A 19,463-nucleotide genomic window follows, 5' to 3' on the forward strand; every position below is an offset into this window, starting at 1 on the left:
TTTCATTTTGCAATTTTGTGTTTTTCTATGGTTTTTAAAAGTTTTACTCTTACAGTCTTGCTAATTTCTTGCTAAGTTTATATTCAGACATTTTTTCTTTTTTACTGTTACTTTAATGACGGCTTATCATTTATCTATCTATCTATCTATCTATCTATCTATCTATCTATCTATCCTGGGGATTTAACCCAGGACCTTGTGCATGCTAAGCATGTGCTCTACCACCAAACTATACCCACCCATCCAAGTCTAATCTTTTATTATATTTTGTAACTGTTTATGATATATATAATAACAGTAATAGTATCCAGTATTGATTTCATATTTTGCAGTCTTTTTGTTCATATGGTTTTAAGATTTTTCTTTCTTCATTACTTTTATAACATATCAACACATAGTTTTCTTTCTGTTTATCTTCTTTAGCTTCAGAGCCTTTTGCGAGTTTGCCAATGACTTGAAGGGAAAATGGCTCATGGAGTTGCTCTCATTTGGTGTTTCCTTTCTCTCTTACACTTCCACCCCTTAGCCCTGGTTGCTGCAGCATTTCTTTGATGCTTAAAATTATTCTTTGTATTTTATTCTTTTTATTTTATTTAGGTTTCTCCTAGTTATTTTCATTTGGAAGCCAGACTGTTCCAAATTACTCCATCTGACTTGGAGGAAGAAGTCTCCTGAAATCATCATTTGGTCCAACATCTAGACACGCAGGACATTTTCAGCTTTCATTTTGTTGTTGATTTCTAATCTCATTGTTTTGTGGTCAAAAATACTCTTTATAATTTTTTTTTTGCTTCAGAATTGATAGAAGCTTCATTTTAAGACTAGTATATGGTTGATTTTTGATAATACAAAAAATGTTATTAAATGTAAAATTCTATATATAGCTATTTAAATGTACTATTTATGTAATTCAGAACTTCTATAGATACCTCTATTTTTGACCATTTTATCAGTAGTATATATTAAAATTTAAAAATCCAGTTTCCCCATAGTTTTGAGAATTTCAGCTTTATAAGACAGTGCTGAGAAGTATGTGTTAACAGGTGTTTTATATTTTAAATCTCTTATTTATTAACCAATATTTAATGACCCTTTGTCTCATTATATTCTTTACTTTAAATTCTTTGAAAGAGCTATCCAAGCTTTCTCTTGGTTCATATTTATGTGTTAAACATCCATTTGTTGTCTATCTTTCAGTTGTTTTCTGTTTTGAATATATCTATTAAATATATCATTATGTAGCATTTTGTTCTGTATTTTTGCTGAGTGAGCTTAACCCATTATATTTACAGTATAAACTGTTAAATTAAGGTTTATTTCTATCATTTTATTTCTTTTTGTTTTGTTTCCTTCTCTGAAACTTTCTTTTGGATAATTTTACCTCTTTTGATTTTAATATACATTAAAGTTCATACTTATCCTTAATTTATTATTGACTACTCAGAGCTTATTTTGCCTTAAGAATATCTAAAGCTTATAAATATTTGAAAAGCTAATTGCACTCTTACATCCTTCTGGTCATCCCTTTTCTAATAGACCTTTGTGTCGATTTATTTTGGGTTTTAATTCTGAATTATTAGTGACTGCTCATCTAACAATCATCACTCCACTTCACGCTTACCTTGCATGTCTCATTTCTCCCTCCTGGTTTCATCTGGCTTCTTGCTAGAGTGTATCCTCTGTATCTTTATCAAAGAAAATCTACCTGGGATACTCTCTGAAACCTGATATGCTTGAAATATTTCATCTCATCCTTCAGTTTTAATAAGTTATTTGGATATAAAGTTCTAGCTTTATAGTTATTTTCTTAAGTATTTTGGAAATACTATGCCATTGTTTTCCCACATCCAACAATACTATTTATAAGACCAGTAGCAGTACGATTGTTGCTCTTTTGTAACAGATTTGATTTTTTTTTCTATCTTGAAGTTTTTAAATATTTCTCTAATTTTGACATCTTTAAGTTATTGCTACATTGGGTCTAGGTATGAGTCATTTTCTTATATGTCCTGTACAGAATTCTGTGTATCCTTTGAATCTAAGATCTTGTATACTTTTTTCTGACAAAAATCTTGTTTGATATATTTTATTTTTTCAAATACATTCTTTTCCCTGATTTTTCTTTTCTTTCCTCTTGAGATTCATGATGGTTGATATTGAAAATTCTACTCTTATTTTCCATATTCCTTAACAATTTCAATATTCTGTCTTATTTCCCTTCCTAATATTTCTTAACCCAATTTGTAGTTCATTCTTTTCTATGTTCTTTATTTTTGTTTATTTATTTTTGTTTTTGTTATATTTTGTTTATATTTGTTATTCAGTTCATCCAGTGAGTTATTTCAACAGTTACATCTTGGTGTTGCTATTTTCATTTTATTCCTCTTCATTATTTCTTGTTCATACTTTATGTTTCCAATGTCCTTTATCTTTCTAATATTTTTTAGTAAAATGCATTTTATAAAATAGCAATCTTTTTCTTTCATTTTCAGTTGTATTTGTAGATTCCTTCCTTCCTCATTTCATTTTTTTCTCTTCCCTTTTTTTTTTTTTTCTCTTTTTTAACCTATGCTCCAAGATGGGTAGAGTTACCTTATTAGATCATCATACACATTTGTGCTGTTAGATTACTTGTTTATTAATGTCTATGATAAAGGATGTTGATGGAAGTCTAGGTCTTAGTTTGTGTCCTTACGGATGAGGAAAGGTTTAGTGCTGCTAGTTTTATTCCTGTTCCCTGCACTCCATCAAGTGCCCCCTGCTGGCTCTCTCAGCTTGCAGATACTAACAGGAGGACATTCTCTCTGTGGTATTTGCTCAGCGTATGAAGTGGGAGTGGTTCCGGGACTAAGGAGTAGGACTGTAACTGTACCTACTGTTGCCATTGCTCTTCACTTAGAACAGCTTCCAGGGCCACCTGGGTATGACTTTATCCCGAGGCCACCTTAGATTGGTACTGCTCTTATCTTGATAATCAGGAAAAGAGCTGATAATGATCTCTGCGAGATCAATGGGGATTTTTTTTTTTTTTTTTAATTACAAAAGACCTCCCTTTGTCCATCCCCTGTGTTGGGCCCTGGGCATTTTCTGCTCTAGGCATCTAGGTATATCTCTCAGTCCACAAATTTCTCACCATGACACATCTGGCCACCCTGTGTCTCCACATGAGTTTCTCACAAATTTTAGGTGTTACTAATTACGGCTTTAAAATTCACCAAAATTCATGGCATCTCCAGGTTTATATTATAATGTTTACTGAACTAGAATTTCCTAGGATATCTTTATTGTTTTATATTTATAACTTTCAAAAGTAATTTTCAAATATTTGTCTCCCCACTAGACTGTGAAACTCAGAAGTGAAATTTAATTATTTTGCATGGCCTACATCTAGCATTATGCTTAGGCCTCTTTAGGAATTTAATAAATATTTTTGAATGCATAATTTATCCATGTTTATATGGGAAAATGTTGCTAAAAGTGAAAAAGAATAAATTAAGGAAACAGTGTTTATAGGTTATTAATTGACATTTCTTAAGACTGTTCTACAACAAGAATATCTTTACACGAAGAAGGCAGATCCATACCCACTTCAATTACTTGGTCTTCCCTAAACATTTCTCACATTACTAACATACCCTACAGAAATCTCTAAAATTATTCAGAAAATTTATAGTTTATGTTTTCTCTTTTTAAACAAACCAGATGTAGACTCCTCTGTAGCTTCAGAGTTAGCTTAACAGCAAATAATAGCATTTAACAAGAATTTCTGGAAACTTGTGCAAATTATAGGAACGATTAAATTTATAAAAATATGTGGGTAATTTAATTCATGGGGAAAGGTAATAGAAATTGCTACAATATAAATAAAGCAAGGGAATGGGGGGTTCAGTATACTCCTTACCCATACACATTAAAAAAAATTAAGAACATATAGGTATATGAGTACTTTTGAAAATCTCCTAGATGTATTATTAGGTTTAAAAAAAAGAAAAAAGAAAACTCAAATAAATAATGTTTATGGTATAATATCGATAACTTTCCATTTTTCTACATTTTTGTACATGTGTGTTCGTATGTATTGAAAAAGTCTAGAAAAAAATATCGTAAACATTTATCAACACGTGCCTGGAAGGAATGGGACTGTGAAAGAAAAGATGTGAGGACAGAGCTTTAAATAGGTATTTTCTATGTTTTCTTGTTTGGTTAAACATGTGGCAATGTATGCGTATTACTTAAAATTACATAAAAATGTCTAGTTATATAGAGTCACAGAAAATGAAGAGGACAAAGATAAGGAAGTATTTAGTGCATGGAATTAGTAATGCTTGCCACGTCCATCTTCCCTCACCTCTGTTTGTTGCCTGGAGTTGCAAACCTATGCCAGGTAGCGTTTTGGAGAAGAAACGGCTATTATTTCACAGTCACAGTAAAATCGTCACACCAACATTGCCTCATTCTTTGTGGAATTGAAAAAGGTCCCTTATTTTTCTCTGCCAGGGAATGGGATCTTTGCTATATTTAGAAGTGTTTGAAAATAAGGGTAGAAAGAAGGAAGAAGGTGGCAGGTTGGCAGGGTTTCTTCTTCTACTAAAAAAAAAAGGAGAAAAGCTCATGACTTAGGAACTAAAGGGAATCCTGCCCTTGCTTCTTTCCCAGGCTCTGCCTCCTCTGGGAAAATGGTTCTTTGGGAGAAACCCGAAGTGGCAGCTACCCAAGCTCACTGCTCTGTAGACGAAAGGGATGGGCAAAGTGCCCTGGTAGAACTGCCCAGAGAACAAGATGGCTTAGAGAAAGAACTGTCCCCACCTCCATTCAGCAAAAGCACAAGCCCTCAGGGAAATATTCCTCGTGGGAGAAATGCCAGGACTGAAAACTAGAAACCCCTGCTTAAGATTCCACTGAAAGTAATGTTCCATTCAAATATGTAAAAAATGGAAACGGCAAGTTTATTGGAATGTGAAGAAAGGAGAGAAAAACACTGAGGCAGGCAGATACAGAGTGACAGACAAGATCCATTAAGACTAGGTTTATAAAAACTTCCTGCAATGACTAACAGTATTGTAAGGAGCTACAGGCAACAAGAGAATTGTGATTCTTTAAAGAGAAAGAAAGATTCATGTTTTATGTTAGTGATGGTATTTCCTGGATATCTGAGTTTTTTTCCTTCTTTCACATTCCAACAAGAGATTTTCTGTTTCAATTTGTTTTCCATTTTGAGTCAGCTGTATTTGGAAACTAGCTACACTCTGATACATTATTGATTTATGTGATAGACCCATGAGACACCACTTATTATCATGGATTAGTAATTTTCTGAAAATTCTAATTTTCTAGAATGATAATTGAATGACCTATGTAGTCCATGCTCCCCCATCTCCTGCCAAACACACACTCACAAACACATCCCACTCCACTCCTCTCTGTGGCCAAGTCACAGCTCTTTAAGGAAAAGGGGCATTCAGCTAGGATAGCATGAAATATTTAGTGGCTTGCTGATGGAAAATTTATTGGAGGGGGAGTTCTCGAAAAAAGAATCTAAAGTTCTATTTCTTTGGAACGGCAAGTGTTTATTTGAGTCCCCTTTTCTGCCCTAATAATGCCCAGTTTACTTTCAGCTATCATAGCTTTATTGCAAAATATCCTAAAAGCGAAAGAGGGAAGCAAGTGAGAGAGATGCAGTTGGAGTGAATGCCTAATTCCTGGTGGGAGCTTATATCATCAAGAAAATCTGCCTGGCCTCTTCACTCAAAAGATAATGGAAAACATATACTGCATTTGAACTCTCTCGAGTCTGATACTAGGTTACGTCCTCTGACTTCAAAGAATTAGTTCACTCCTTTTATCTGACCACACATGAAGTGTCTGAGCCAGATGAGAAATCATTTTACGAGCAAAAGGCACTTTCCCAGGTGTTTACTCTGCAAAGCATATGAGAATAAAGTGCACAATTGTGGGGAAGTTAAGGTGCTTAGAACTTGCTGCTTATTTTTCTTCTCAGAATCTCAAGTTATTTCTCAAGCCTTAATAAGATTGTGGTGTTGCACCTGCCTAAAGAGCACAGAAAAAGAATAAATGACAGACTCAGATAAATAATAAATTGATGGCAGAAGTCGTGTATGATCCAGGAAGTGTTAGGCACCAGGCCACTGCACAAATCCAGAATCTGTCTTTTATTATTATACTCCAGTGACCACATACGGAAATGCTTAGGTCTGTGTGTAAGGCTCTGTAGTAACACTGGAAGTCCTTATCTTATTTAATTACCTTATCCAGCTTTGCACTCTGATATCTTCTGCTCAACTGAGCTTTTGTTTTTTGGGTTGCTGTGGGTTTTTTCTCTCTTTTTTTTTTTTTTTTTGGTTTGTTTGTTTTTTGTTTTAGTTTGGAGGGTTTTGTTTGTTTGTTTGTTTTTCAGAATCTGCTTGGGATTTACAGCCATAGCAAGAAATGGTACACGGAGAACAGTACTTAGAGTGATAAGAGTTTAAAGGGCAGTAGTTATAATTAGCAATGAGGTAATGACGTTGGGGAAAAAAAAAATCAGAGAACCATATGAGCATGAATTTACCAGAATATGCTGTGCCCAAATGTTCTTTCAAATAATCACCAAAACTATAGCTCTGGAACTTTGCTTCTGAGATTCAAATCATTTGCAATTATGCAAAACTAACTCACTGGAAAAAGACATTTACAGGGCAGAAAGATTGTTTGTGTTAGCATCATGCTAAGTGTGGAAAGGTCTGCAAAAGAGCTCCAGGGCCCACAATACCTCCTATTACCCATGGCTGTTGTTTGCCAACTGTCATAAGCTCTATTTCAGCCTTGAAATATAAATACCATGGAATCTGTCATGGCTCCAGAATTTCTCCATAAAAGGGGCTTAAGAGCTACGAATGGCTTGGAATGGGGATTGCATGTGGTGATGAAAGATGTGGCTTGAAAGCGCACTAGCATCTCTTGATTTGTATGACACAAATCAGCAAATACAATATTAGTAAGAATAGGAAATACAAAAATAACTTTTAAAATACTATAGAAAGTGTTTTTCTGATTGACTAGCTGATGAAATAAACAAGCTCTAGTGACAAATTAAGTAATTTCTCCTTTGTCCACATTAAGCTGTGGAATCAATTAGTCTAAGGCCCTTACACAGTTTGGCAGTTGGTAAGTCAATTATTATTATTGTTATTATTCCCATTATTTTGCGATGCCTTGGGTCCTTCCACTGCATGCAAAGATATTTCCTGTAGCTGCAAATTTTGTAAATTTGATTGTTAACAAAAGGGCCATTTCTGAACTCAGGATGCCTAATAAAATAGAATGTTGGTCATTCTGGTGGCCTCACAGTAATCATCACTCTCTTCCAAAACAAAAACTGAGACATACATTACAGTTACAGATAAACACAGTGGTGGCGGGAATCAGAGGACAGGCTCAGAGGGGAACATAGATCTTCCTGCCCCATCTTATTATTTTACAGATAAGGAAAATAAAGAATAGATTAAGTAGATAGCAAAATTTTTAAAGCAAGTTAACAGCAGAGCTCAGATTGGAAGCCTGATCTGAGTCCTAATCCAGTGCTGGTCCTACCACACGACCCTAACATCCTGCTATTTCAAGAAGGCAAAGACTTTTAGGAATTTCTCCCATATCCTGGTCTTATATTTAGCTTTAGAGATAGTACAGGGTGTACTTTGGCCTTCTTTTCTTTTTCTTTCTTTCTTTTTTTTTTTTTTGTAAAAGTAGAAAAGGTTTGCATTGATGTGCAAAATAGCCATTATTCTCACATATGTGAGATGATATCAAACTCAGATCTCTGTTTTATTCATGGCTGAGATCAAAAGAATAAAGTTCTTACAAAACCTCTTCACAAGAGGTAGTGCTTGTCCGAAAAACGATCACTTCTGCTCACTGACTGATCAGGTGGAGCGTCTCTGAGTGTGTGCTTCAGGGGAGGTGTATTTTCTTCCTGTTCTGAAACAAACGCTCTGGATTTGGCAGCTGTGTGGAATTTCAGGGGTTTTCCCAGTCGCAAAGTGAATAGTGCCTTTCTTGGTAGACAGTGAGGAATTGCAGGTATTTTTGTGAATTTTCCCCCAATTTACTTAGTATTTTTCATGAGAAGATCTAAAAGAAAAACTGAGGTGCCACAGAAATTGCCGTTGGCAATCACTTAATCAGTGTGCTTTGGTAGCACAGAAACACATAAACATTATAGAAAATATATATTTTAAATGCTCTATGTTCTTCCTGAGGGAAGAAATTTGGCAATTTAACTTAATTGATGCCCTGAGAGCAGAGCTGGAATGCAAAACGAAAGCCAAGGACCCCCCACCAACAAATCAACTCAGAAATGCATCTTATAAAAAAAACCTTTGAAATGGAAACAAAAAAATAATAATCTATAGAGACAGGTTATGCTATATACTTAGGAAGTAGGTAAAATTAGGCATAAAGAGGTATTTTTAACTTGTGACTTGGTGCTGAGCTGAGGTTTACTGAGTGGGTGCTCAGTAAACATTTGTTAAACTAAATGAATTTGCTGCAACAATGAGAATCTATGTAGATAGAAAAATAGGAAACTAGGTAGATGTCCACATGTGTCTTGAGTGCTCATTACTGTGTAAAAGGTTTTAATGCACTATCTCATTGAAAATCCATTAGGCAAGTACTAATTATTAAACTAATTTTACAGCTGAAGAAATGAAGTTTCCAAGAAAATAAGTAACTTGCCAAAATTTCCCCAGATAGGGTGTGTTAAAACTGAAAAGCAACTCTAGGCCAGGTCTTTTAACTCTGACAACCAAAGATTTAACACCTAAACTGTACTGACTTCCTTTATTCTCAATATTTAGGTAAACAATTTCAAATTCATGGTTTTGAGTTAGGAGTATCAAAGGAAAGAATGCTTGCTATTTCTATTTTAATAGCGTATGCAGACAATTTTTCTTTGTTTTTATAAGCATATCTTCCAGGCATCTCACATTCAGATTTACCAGGGTTAAGGAATGAAAAAAAATAATAATCTAAGGAAGAGAAAGTTGTGCACAGTCAAACCAGTCTATGGTTCCTCAAATACATAAAACTGTGTAATTCATTATGTCTGACTACCCCATTATTAGGCATATTAAAAAGATGGATAGTCCAAGTTAAGTGTCTGCTCCAGGGTATGTTGTCTCTTGTTCAGTCTCAAGCTAGCATGTCTACGGTGCACCAGTGATTCATAATATAGACCTTTAGAGAAGCTGAATGCAACTAAAACATGAAATTAGTTTTGGCATATTAAACTCTTCAGCTTCGGTAAATGCCCTTTCTGCAGGTGCCCTCCTGACGCCTTCGCTCTCTGCCGGACTTCCATCACGTAGTTTTATCTTCAGCTTTTGCAGGGATCATTTCCTTCTTAGAATAATGTGCTCTACAGTTTTGTAAATCATAGTAAGGTACTCTCTGGGTTATCTAGTGACTCTTACTGTTGCCTGGATTTAAACACAATTGTTTCTTTAGTGCATTAATACATGTTGACAAAATTTAAAGAACAAATACCAAAAAAGAAAAAAAACAAACCCAAAACAGGGTTTTGACTATCTGTATTATAAGAAAATATGTAAAGTTTCTTTGGTCTTGAGAAACTTCTGGGAATTTGCAAAAATTCTATCTAAGACTTACTGATTTCCAACTATGTGCAAAGCACTAAGGTGGACTCGAAACGTGTTTTGTTCTGCTTACAACTTTGATTTGTTTCTTTTCTCCCTTAGATATCAGAATTTAAAATAATTTATTATTAAAATATTTGAAATATATAGTAACACCTAGGGAAATCATTTTTAAATAATCTATTATCTCATAGCTTAGAAATAATATTTATCATTTGATTGATATTCTCCCAGTTTTTTTTAACACACACGTTTATGTGTGGGCATGGTTGTATTTATGCCTAAACGTGGATTATGCTTTATCTTGTTATTACTTAAATCATGTTTCTTCACTCACCTATATAGCGAGATCCATTTTTGCACATTTATTAGTTGTCTACTGCTGCATATGGAATTACTCCAGAATTTAGCAGCTTTAGACAACCCACATTTATTATCTCATGGTGTCTGTGGATCAGAAATCCGGGTAGGGCTAGCTGAATCCCATTCAAGGCTGATCAAGGGCCATAGTCATATCAAGGTTCAATCAGAGTAGGATTCAATTTCAAGCTCTTTCAGTGGTTGTTGGCAGGACTCCATTCCTTATGAGTTGCCGTACTTAAGGCTTCAGTTTCTTGCTGCCGATTGATTGAAAGCCACCTTCAGTTCCTTAGCATGTGGGTCTCTTCCTAGGGCAGCTCAAAGCCTGCTAGCTTGTCATCCAAGCCATACAGTGAGAAGAGTCAGAGAAAGTGTGAGCAAGATAGAGGTCACAGTTTTCCAGCACCTGATTTCATGCCATCACTTTTGCAATATTCTACTCATTAGAAGCAAGTCACTATATCCAGCCCACACTCAAGCGGAATGGTTCAGAGGGGAGTGAATACAAACAGGTGGGGATCATTAGGGCTGTTTTAATGCTTGGGCGTAATAAAATTATATTTTTCTGTTTATCTATCTACTTAGGCATCCATTATTATTTCTTTTTGATAGATTCTAACAAGGAGGATCATTTGCTGAAAAGGAGTACAAATTTTAAGACTTTGAAACATTCTTCCAAATATCACAGCAGAATTATTTTGCTATAATACAATCCCATTAGCAATATATGAGAAAAAAAGCCCCATGTTCTCAAAGTCTCACACACTTACTATCATAGTTTTTGTTACTTAAATATTTTGTTAAAAAACAAGATCTCATGTTTTAATTTTCACCTCTGATAACTTGTGAAACTTAGTGCTTTTTGATTTAAAGGTTTATCAGACCTTTAAGTTTCTTCCATTGTGAATTGCTTATATTCTTTATATATTTTCCTATTGGATCACTGCTTATTGATTGAAAATAATTTATATTAAAATATTATACATCCTTGTATTTTATGCAGCATTAATACTGATACAAGATTTCTCATTTGCACTTTAAGTAAATAAGTCTTCTTTTCTTTACTTAACATAGATACATTTTTTTCTCACTGAATCCCACTAGCATTCCAATGATACTGTTTCTTGTAACTACAACAAAACAAACAAAAAGCACATTTAGAACTGGAAGCATTCAGCACTTTTCAAGGCCCCTTTTAAGCAGAGAGGGTTAGAGAATTTTGCACTTAGAAGGCAGAATAGCCTGAAGGTGAGGAATTTATGGAAAGAGAGAGAAGAGTGGTTTGTACAAGTGCCATGTGATATGAAATGTTAGAAAGAGAGGAGAAGAAAGAGCAGTGATAATGCCGTCATTATTGTCACTCAAAATAAAACCTATAGTAGCAAGTCTACATTATTTAGTAAAGATTTTAGTGTGAGATCTGAATTTCTTTTTGATTCAGTAATGAATATGGAATGGCCAGAATAAATCTAATGCTTTTTCAGTTTAAAGGGAGATTTTCAATACCACCAATTTGTCTATCATATTTGTTACAAATACTGACTCAATTAAACTAGACATTGTTGAAGGATACTATTTATTCTTACAATTAGAGTTCTAATTAACCAATTTGGTTCTCGAATTGAACTTCATTAATGGAATGTATTAGTAATTAACCAAACTGATCAACTCTTTCCTTTAAATATAGTAAACACATTAGTAAATACATGTCATTCTTCTTATTACTCCCACCGTGTGTGGAGAGCCTCTGCTCCTTCACACATGTCAGTTAGGCACAATTTAAGCACAGACAGACTGATACAATTCTCCCTGTTCTTATACTCCTAGGTCAGAAAAATCCCTGAGTTAAATCATTTATTTTTTACTCCACTCTTTAATTCAGATTAGGTTTATTGCCATTTTAAATTATGTTAGTACTGTTTAAAATGATCTTTACTTAGGAATAAAACTATATGTCCAAACTTGTCTCCAAGGATATCCAATACACTTTGGCAGCTACTAAAGCAAAGAATTACAACCTAACCTGAAGCCAATATGACATATTCAGATAAAGAGGGCAGACTGAGCACACATTTCTATCTTTACTCCCTTCTGAACTGTAGGAGTGACTTCTGGTATAACTACACGATGGAGTGCTAAACATCTTTCAAAAAGGAAGAAGGCTATTTTTTATAAACTACTATGGAATAATTTCTCGTATATAAAATTAGTGATTAAAAAGCAGAGGAAAAAGAAATGTGAATAGTATGACACAAGATAGGAGGGACTAAAAGTGCATACACATTTATTTTATTTAAAAAATAGAAAAATAAAACAAAACTAACAAAAATGACTAGCAGAAAGGATGGAGAAAACAGAATGGACAAATAAGTTAAATTCTTGATATATGTACCTAATTTGTAGGGTTGACTTTGGAATCACATATTTTATATAAATATAAAAAGCATTAAATTAAAAAAAATCCTTAAAACAAAATGAAATAAAAACACTGAGTAGCAAATTGGTGGCATAACAACACAGAGATATATGTGTGTGTATATAAATTTATATGTGATTTTTATATATGAATACTTATATAGGAATTTAGCTATATATGAATGTATATTTATATATAATTTAAATATGAATATATGATTGAATATATATCACTGAATTTATATATGTATATGATTGAATAAATATAGTATATAGGAGTTAATGTTGATAGGAGCCAAAATTTTCAGTTTAAGAGAACAGAGATACAAAGAAGAAAAATTGCTTTTAAATTAAGTAGAAGTTCAGGAATTCTAAATTTGAATTGGATGTCAGTAGGAACTCAAGGAGTACCAACTGACTCCCAGCGCAGATATGGATAGGTCTTCCAACTAAAAAAACTTAATAGCTGGCTTACAACTCACTTCCAAGAACTTATTTTACCTGTTCAGGTATAAAAGCATCTATTTTTCAAGATTATTCATGATGGTATTATTTGTAACAGCAAAAGTTAAGAGAATAACAATTGTCCAATAACAGGGGTACTGTTGAAATTAACGATGGCCACAACAACAAAAGCATGGTAATCTACATGAGTGCTTCTTAACAAGGGGTGATTTTACCCCTTAGGGGATATTTTGCAATGTTAGGGGACTTTTTTTGGATGTCAGAACACAGGGTGAAGTGTTGCTGCTGGCCTCTAGTCAGTACAGGCCAGGCTGCTAAACTCTTACATTGCACAGCAATCCCCTCATAATAAGTAATGATGTTTTACAAAATAACAATAATGCTGAAGATGGAAATTCTGACATACATGGAGTACTGTGCATCCATAATAAAGAATGAAAAGTGATCTCCTTGTATTAATATTGTGAGATCTACAGATTACAGTAAAAAGAAAAATTAAGGTATAGAACATTACATATAAAAACTAATGTTAAGTAGAATGTGGGATAATAAGAATCCTTTCTTGAAATATCTACACATACAGAAACACAAACATATTTTTTCCCCAAGAAGTAACAGTGGAATGAAAATGTTGACTGCATATGGGGTGGGCGGAGGAGAACAGGGTGGAAAAGGCAGGATGGAGGAAAGAACTATCGGTGTGTATCATTTCACTTCCTGAGGAGTTTAGACTTCTGAATAAGGCAAATGCAATATATGGTCAAAATTATTTAAATTTCAAAAAGGAAATCAAAGACAATGTAGAATAAGATAGTCAAAATGAAATATTATTAGAGTAATTAAAAGATAAAGTCAAGAAAATCAAGTAGTTGAACTGAAAATATGAACAATAGTATGGAAAGAGCAAGAAACTTATAGGATCATTCTATCTTTTTAATAAGAGTTCCATAAAAAAATGAAGTAGAAAGAAATTTTAAAAATACATTCCTAAATATTTCCTTGAACTAAAGGGTTGAAGCTCTAAACAGAAAGGGCTTTCTGATTTTCTGTTACAATGAATGACAAAAGCTCACACCAAAGCCCATTGTTGCAAAATCCTTAACACCAGTGATAAAAATAAGAAGCATGGGCTTTGGGAGATTTATGGAAAAAGCAAAACAAAGAGTGCAGCCCTGTTGAAAGGATTAACTATCCAAAAAGGCTTGGGGCTGTAGAGAGCAATACCAGCTGCTAAATGTCATTAGACATTTAAAACAAAGTATGAATATCGATACCCAGCCAAATTGTCAATCAAGTAAGAAAACGATACTTCCAACTAACAAGGTCCCAATAAATGTGTCACTAAATACACTCTTTCCTTGGTATCAGCTGAGGAAAGTATTCCATCAAAATGAAAACAAATAAAGAGATGGTTTGGCAGAGACAATAGAAGGTGTACCCCGAAACAGACTCATTTTTGTTCTGAACGTACAGAAGGGCATTTTTGAGCCTCTGGGGTACAGTTTGCTGAGGCCATGGGACCACGTCCTGGCCCATGGGTGTAGGCAGAAGTGGTACGTGCCACTCCAGGTCTAGCCCTCACTCCTCTTGCGGTTTCTCCACACTTACTCTCTCTTTTGGATTATCAGGCAGAAGATGCTGTGGAGGAATCTAGATGTCTGCAGAGCCACACAATGGAGTGAAGGGTTTCAGCAGGACTCTGGAGCTGAGCCCTTACACCTGCCCAAGTCACACAAGAAGTGAGTGTGAAACAGACATTTTACTATGTGAAGCTACTGAAAAAACATTGAGTGGTTTATTTTAGTAATTAGCATATCCTGGTTGATACACATTAGGTTTCAGACAACACGATCCTACACCTGGGAGAGGTGGAGGGAAGTCCAAGAATGAAAGTAGCTCAAAAGGCCAAAAAAGCAAACAATCCACCTAAACAATCCAGGAGGGGAGGTCTCTGGAGGGGAAGCAGTTAATGACAGGTTTACGTGGAAATTTGTTTTGAAAGGTTGTTGGAGAGAATGGGAAGAAAATTCAGAATTCTTTTCTTTTAATGAGGAAATATTAACTTAAGGAAAAACATACAGAAGAGGAAAGAATCAGTCTATCACTGGGATCAGCAATGACTAACATGAATATAGTCATAAATTTGTGCCTGTGAATAGAAAGCCCATGGCTGATTTTTAAACCAGATAAATTTTTAAAAATTACATGTTCATCAGAAAAGCATATATAAATATCAAAAGAAACAGTCAAAATAATTCAGAGTGGCTGCCTGTAGGGAGCAGGTCTGTATGGTGAGGAGGTGATAGTCAGAGAGGTGTTGTTTAGAGCGTGTGTATATGTAAGTGTACATGTATATGCGTCTATATGAATGTATGTATAAATATACATGCAATTTTTATTAATTATTACATTTATATTATGTAAATAAAATTACTTTTGGAAAGACAGAATCAGGTTTGAAGCGATACTTCTTTGACACTGTGAATTAAGAGCAGCCACTCTGTACTCACAATCCCGCCTAATTTATCGTTCAATCTTTCAACTGTGCACATCTGGATGCTATCTTTTATTGTCCTGTGAATATATTTTGCTTCGTTGCCCCTTTATTCACACCAATAACTTTTCTTGGAATGCCCTCTTTTTCCTCTACTCTATTAAATTATATTTGTTTTCAAAATACAACTACGTTTCCAATTCCTACAAAAAAATTTCCCTAAGTCTTAAAAGCTGATATGCTTACTGTGATTTCCTATACATTTTTCCCATACATTTTGGCACTTTCTCATACAATTTTTGGAAATAATTTTATCATAAAATATTTATTACCCAATAAGAGTTTAAGTTCCATGAGAGAAGAGACCATTATTGTCTCCCAGTAGACACTCAGTGAATGCTGGTTAAAATTATATTAAATCAAATAGTGTATTTGTGTCCCACTCAGCATTTTGGCACAAACTTCATTAAAATATTAGAAATTAAACTTGAACTCAAATGAACTAGGAGCAGTGTGTACAGGGACAAAGATGAACAACTCTTAGAAATCTGAAAATCTCTCTCGGTCAGGTTTGGATACAGGTGACAAATATTATCACTGATAACACTCATGATCACATCCGGTGATCTCTTTCCTATTTGTCTACTATTTTCAAAGAGGTTAAAAATTTAAGTAAATTGCAAAGGAAAAAAGTCAATGTGGGTTAAAATAAAATGAGGTAGCATTTAGAGATGAAAGTATTTTTGTCTTTGGCAAAATTCTCCTAATAAAAAACAACTACAAACATAAGAAGAGTTACTACTTTTAATTTATATTTGGACATTTTGTTTCTCAAGATGTTAACTCTCCCAGAAGTACCTTAGAACGGGGGCCTCTGTCACTAGTGCAAAATGTATCCAACTCTGAGGACCAAACAATATGTTTTCTCTCATTGACATTTATGTTCTTTAGTTTAACTAATTTCAAACAAATTTAGTTCTCTAAAATTAGTGCCACAAAACTCGCACTTTACCCACTACCAGTAGAAAAAAATGAGCTGTCAACATCAATTTCAGTTTTAAAGTAAGAAGCATGGTCTGTGTTTGAATGCAGATGTTGAAACTCCAAACACACAAATACTTTCTCTTAGCGGAGGCTTTATTTTTCCTAAGAAGGACAACTGTTTAGCAGCTTGTTTGAAAAAAAAAAAAAACATGAATGTAGAAACACGTAACAGCATGGGGGCTAAGTCTGACAGCATGAGCGCTACATAAAGGAACAATTACAAAATTGAATAGATGTTGCCACATCTTGCATAAGAAGTGGAAGTCATTTCCCAGGTTCTCTTCAGTTACAGCATCCTGATGCTATCAACACAGGTATGAAGAGACTGCAAGTATCTTAGCATTGCAGTAAACCCACTGGGGGAAGACCAAAGCCTGATTTAATAGGAAATTCCTGTCACTCACAAGAAGTTAGCAGAAAAAAAATTAAAATGCTTTTATTTAATGATCACAGGCTGAAAAAAAAATATAAGTATGAGTTTTATGTCCTTACCCTGAGGTTGAACTCAGCCTGCTATGCTAATTGGAAATTATTGCATCATTTAGAACCCCAAATTACAAAATCAAGATGAGATCAGAATTGGTCACTAGGGTGCAGGCACATTTTTATTGATTATCCATTATGTATCCTGATCTATGCTTGGTGCCCTGCATAAGTTATGACTGCCTTGTGATTAATTTCCAACAAATTTCAAATGTCAACAAAGTCAACATGTTGAAACAATGAGGCCAGCAATTCTTTGCTGTGTAACCACGAGAGTAACCTAAAGAATAAAATAGTGGAGAATAAAGGAATAAAATAGGAATTCCAGCAGTCTAAGCCTGTGCCCACACAACGAGAGAGGGGCCTGGTAGGGGAGCACTTCTATCCTTGGAAAATTAAGAGAAAATAGCATTGTAAGTGGAAATGTCGGTTGTGACTATTACAAGTGTCCTTAGAGTGTTGCTAATCAATCATTTTACTTCCACTTAGGGACTTCGAGATTGTTCAATTAAACGGTGCAAGACTTCACCTATTACAACCCTGCTAGGCGTTCAGCTCCCTTTTAGACAGCTAAGGGAGAGCTGTTTGCACAGCTCACCCTTCCTCAATAGTTGACACCGGACAGACTCACAGAAACACCCTAGTTACAAGGGCATCTGCTGTTTGTACTGCTCAGCTAGAGGTAACATGGAGCCTGGGTATCCGGGGGCTCTCAGCATCCACCTGAGGATCCACTGAGCTGAGCCACGACATAGGGGTGAGAGGTTCATGCCTGAGTGAAGCTGGGAGACTCCACTCCCATGGAGGACATTCCAGGACATTCAAGTAAGTTCTCTCACAACGCTCCTTCTCTAGGTCAAAACACCCAACCCTTGCTGGGAAATAAAATGAGTTCCCAGACCTCTAAAGCACCTTTGTTTGTTCTCCTCTGCCTGAGTCTCCCTGTAGTTGCTCTCACAAAAATTTGTTATTTTTTCATAGCTCACTCTTCCTCAATGTCCAACAAATACCCTGTATCTTATTTTCTTCAAACAGTAGTTCTCTTTTTCATTTTCAAATTAAACATGACAGCCCAGTAAAACAAGAGCACAGAGGAAATTAGTCAAGTGTTCCCAGGTGATAAAATGAAGTATTTATGTTTCATCTTTCAAGCACACCTTAGAACACAAAGGGGATCTGAATAGTTGTTTTCCTGTTAAAATAGGTTATCCATTTATAACCTGTCACATGAATAACAATGGCTTCAGTAAGTTGTAGGTTTTCGGATATATTATCTCTAATCCTGGTCATACTGGGGAAGCTGCACGGTGGATATTACGAGATACAGTCCAGAGATTAGGAAACCGAGGCTCAGTAGAGTTAGTCCAAGTCTCAGAGGAAAAACAGCAACCAGCTTGACACAGTCAGTAGGTTCTGAATCTCATGTTCTCTTTTGGGGGGGATGGGGGAAGGTAATTAGGTTTATTGCTTATTTTTGGAGGAGGTACTGGGGATTGAACCCAGGACCTCATGCATGAGAAGCATGCCAACCACTAGAGCTATCCCTTCCCCACTGAATCTCATGTTCTTTACACTAAACTTACCTCTGTTAGAGTACAAGAGAGAACAGGAAGGCGCTCAAGCCATACAGCTTCAAAAATACAAAGATTTTAATGGCAGAAATAGAAGAAGCCTAACAGCAAGAACAGAAGTGATCTTTCTGGAGTAATGATAGCAAAAGCATGTATGAGTCTCAGCAAATACTGAGAAAATGTGGTGATATGCAAAATGCCTCCAAGAAACCTGTGAGAACTGCAGAAGAAGCCAAACTCAATCAGAGCCTCATCAGAGCTGGAGAGTTTCTAATAGCTTTTATGCAAAAATTGATGGTTCGAAGAGACATACTTACACATATGCAAATATTGTTTCATCCAGCTGTGAGGATTTACTCAGTTACTTTCAATATTCTGTGTCTTCCTAAACATAGTTAATAGTTTTTCTCAGGTTAAAGATTATAAAGGATTGTAAACCTGAATATGATATAGCCATAAGAGCATTAACCCATTGAACCAGGCAGAGTATGAGTATTAAGTTGACCGTGGGTGTGATGCTGTTAACACTATTAGCTCGTGAGTTGGAATGATTACTCAAGTGGCATGAAACTCGGATCATTCAGCTCTCCAGAAAGAATAATCTGCACCAGATCAGTAATGTCGGAAGCAAGTGTCCTTAAGCAGAGACAGCCTCTGATTTGGGGGACTCAATGGAATAATACATATTTAAAATTTAAACGTAAATACTCAAGTCCACTTCTCACCTCATTGTTATTCCTTAAAATAAACATGAGATTGGACACCATTTCTTTGATTTAATTGGTCATTTTCAGAGGGACAAGAATAGTCTTTATCAAATAAGAATTAATATGATGCCTGATGAGATTATCTCCACAGTGACCTCAAGAAGATTGTTTCCTAAATCAGTCATTAAAATTAACATGTGCATCACTCCAAAGATGCAAAACAATTTCTTGCAGATGAAAACTTTATATATTAAAAGAGTGATTTGATGAA

At 35.0% G+C, this 19,463-nt stretch overlaps 1 long non-coding RNA gene across 3 annotated transcripts in view; it reads left to right on the forward strand.

The window, feature by feature from the left end:
• The window catches only part of LOC116663246, a 65,846-nt gene that overhangs the window by 35,278 nt on the left and 11,105 nt on the right, over positions 1 to 19,463 (forward strand). For all 3 annotated transcript variants that reach the window (XR_004319459.1, XR_004319455.1, XR_004319457.1), the window contains exons 5-6: positions 14,522 to 14,632; positions 17,404 to 17,739. This is a non-coding gene — a long non-coding RNA (uncharacterized LOC116663246). The remainder of the gene's footprint in view (positions 1 to 14,521; positions 14,633 to 17,403; positions 17,740 to 19,463) is intronic.

The sequence above is a fragment of the Camelus ferus genome, chromosome 1 (assembly GCF_009834535.1).
Source record: "Camelus ferus isolate YT-003-E chromosome 1, BCGSAC_Cfer_1.0, whole genome shotgun sequence".
Lineage (NCBI taxonomy): Eukaryota > Metazoa > Chordata > Mammalia > Artiodactyla > Camelidae > Camelus > Camelus ferus.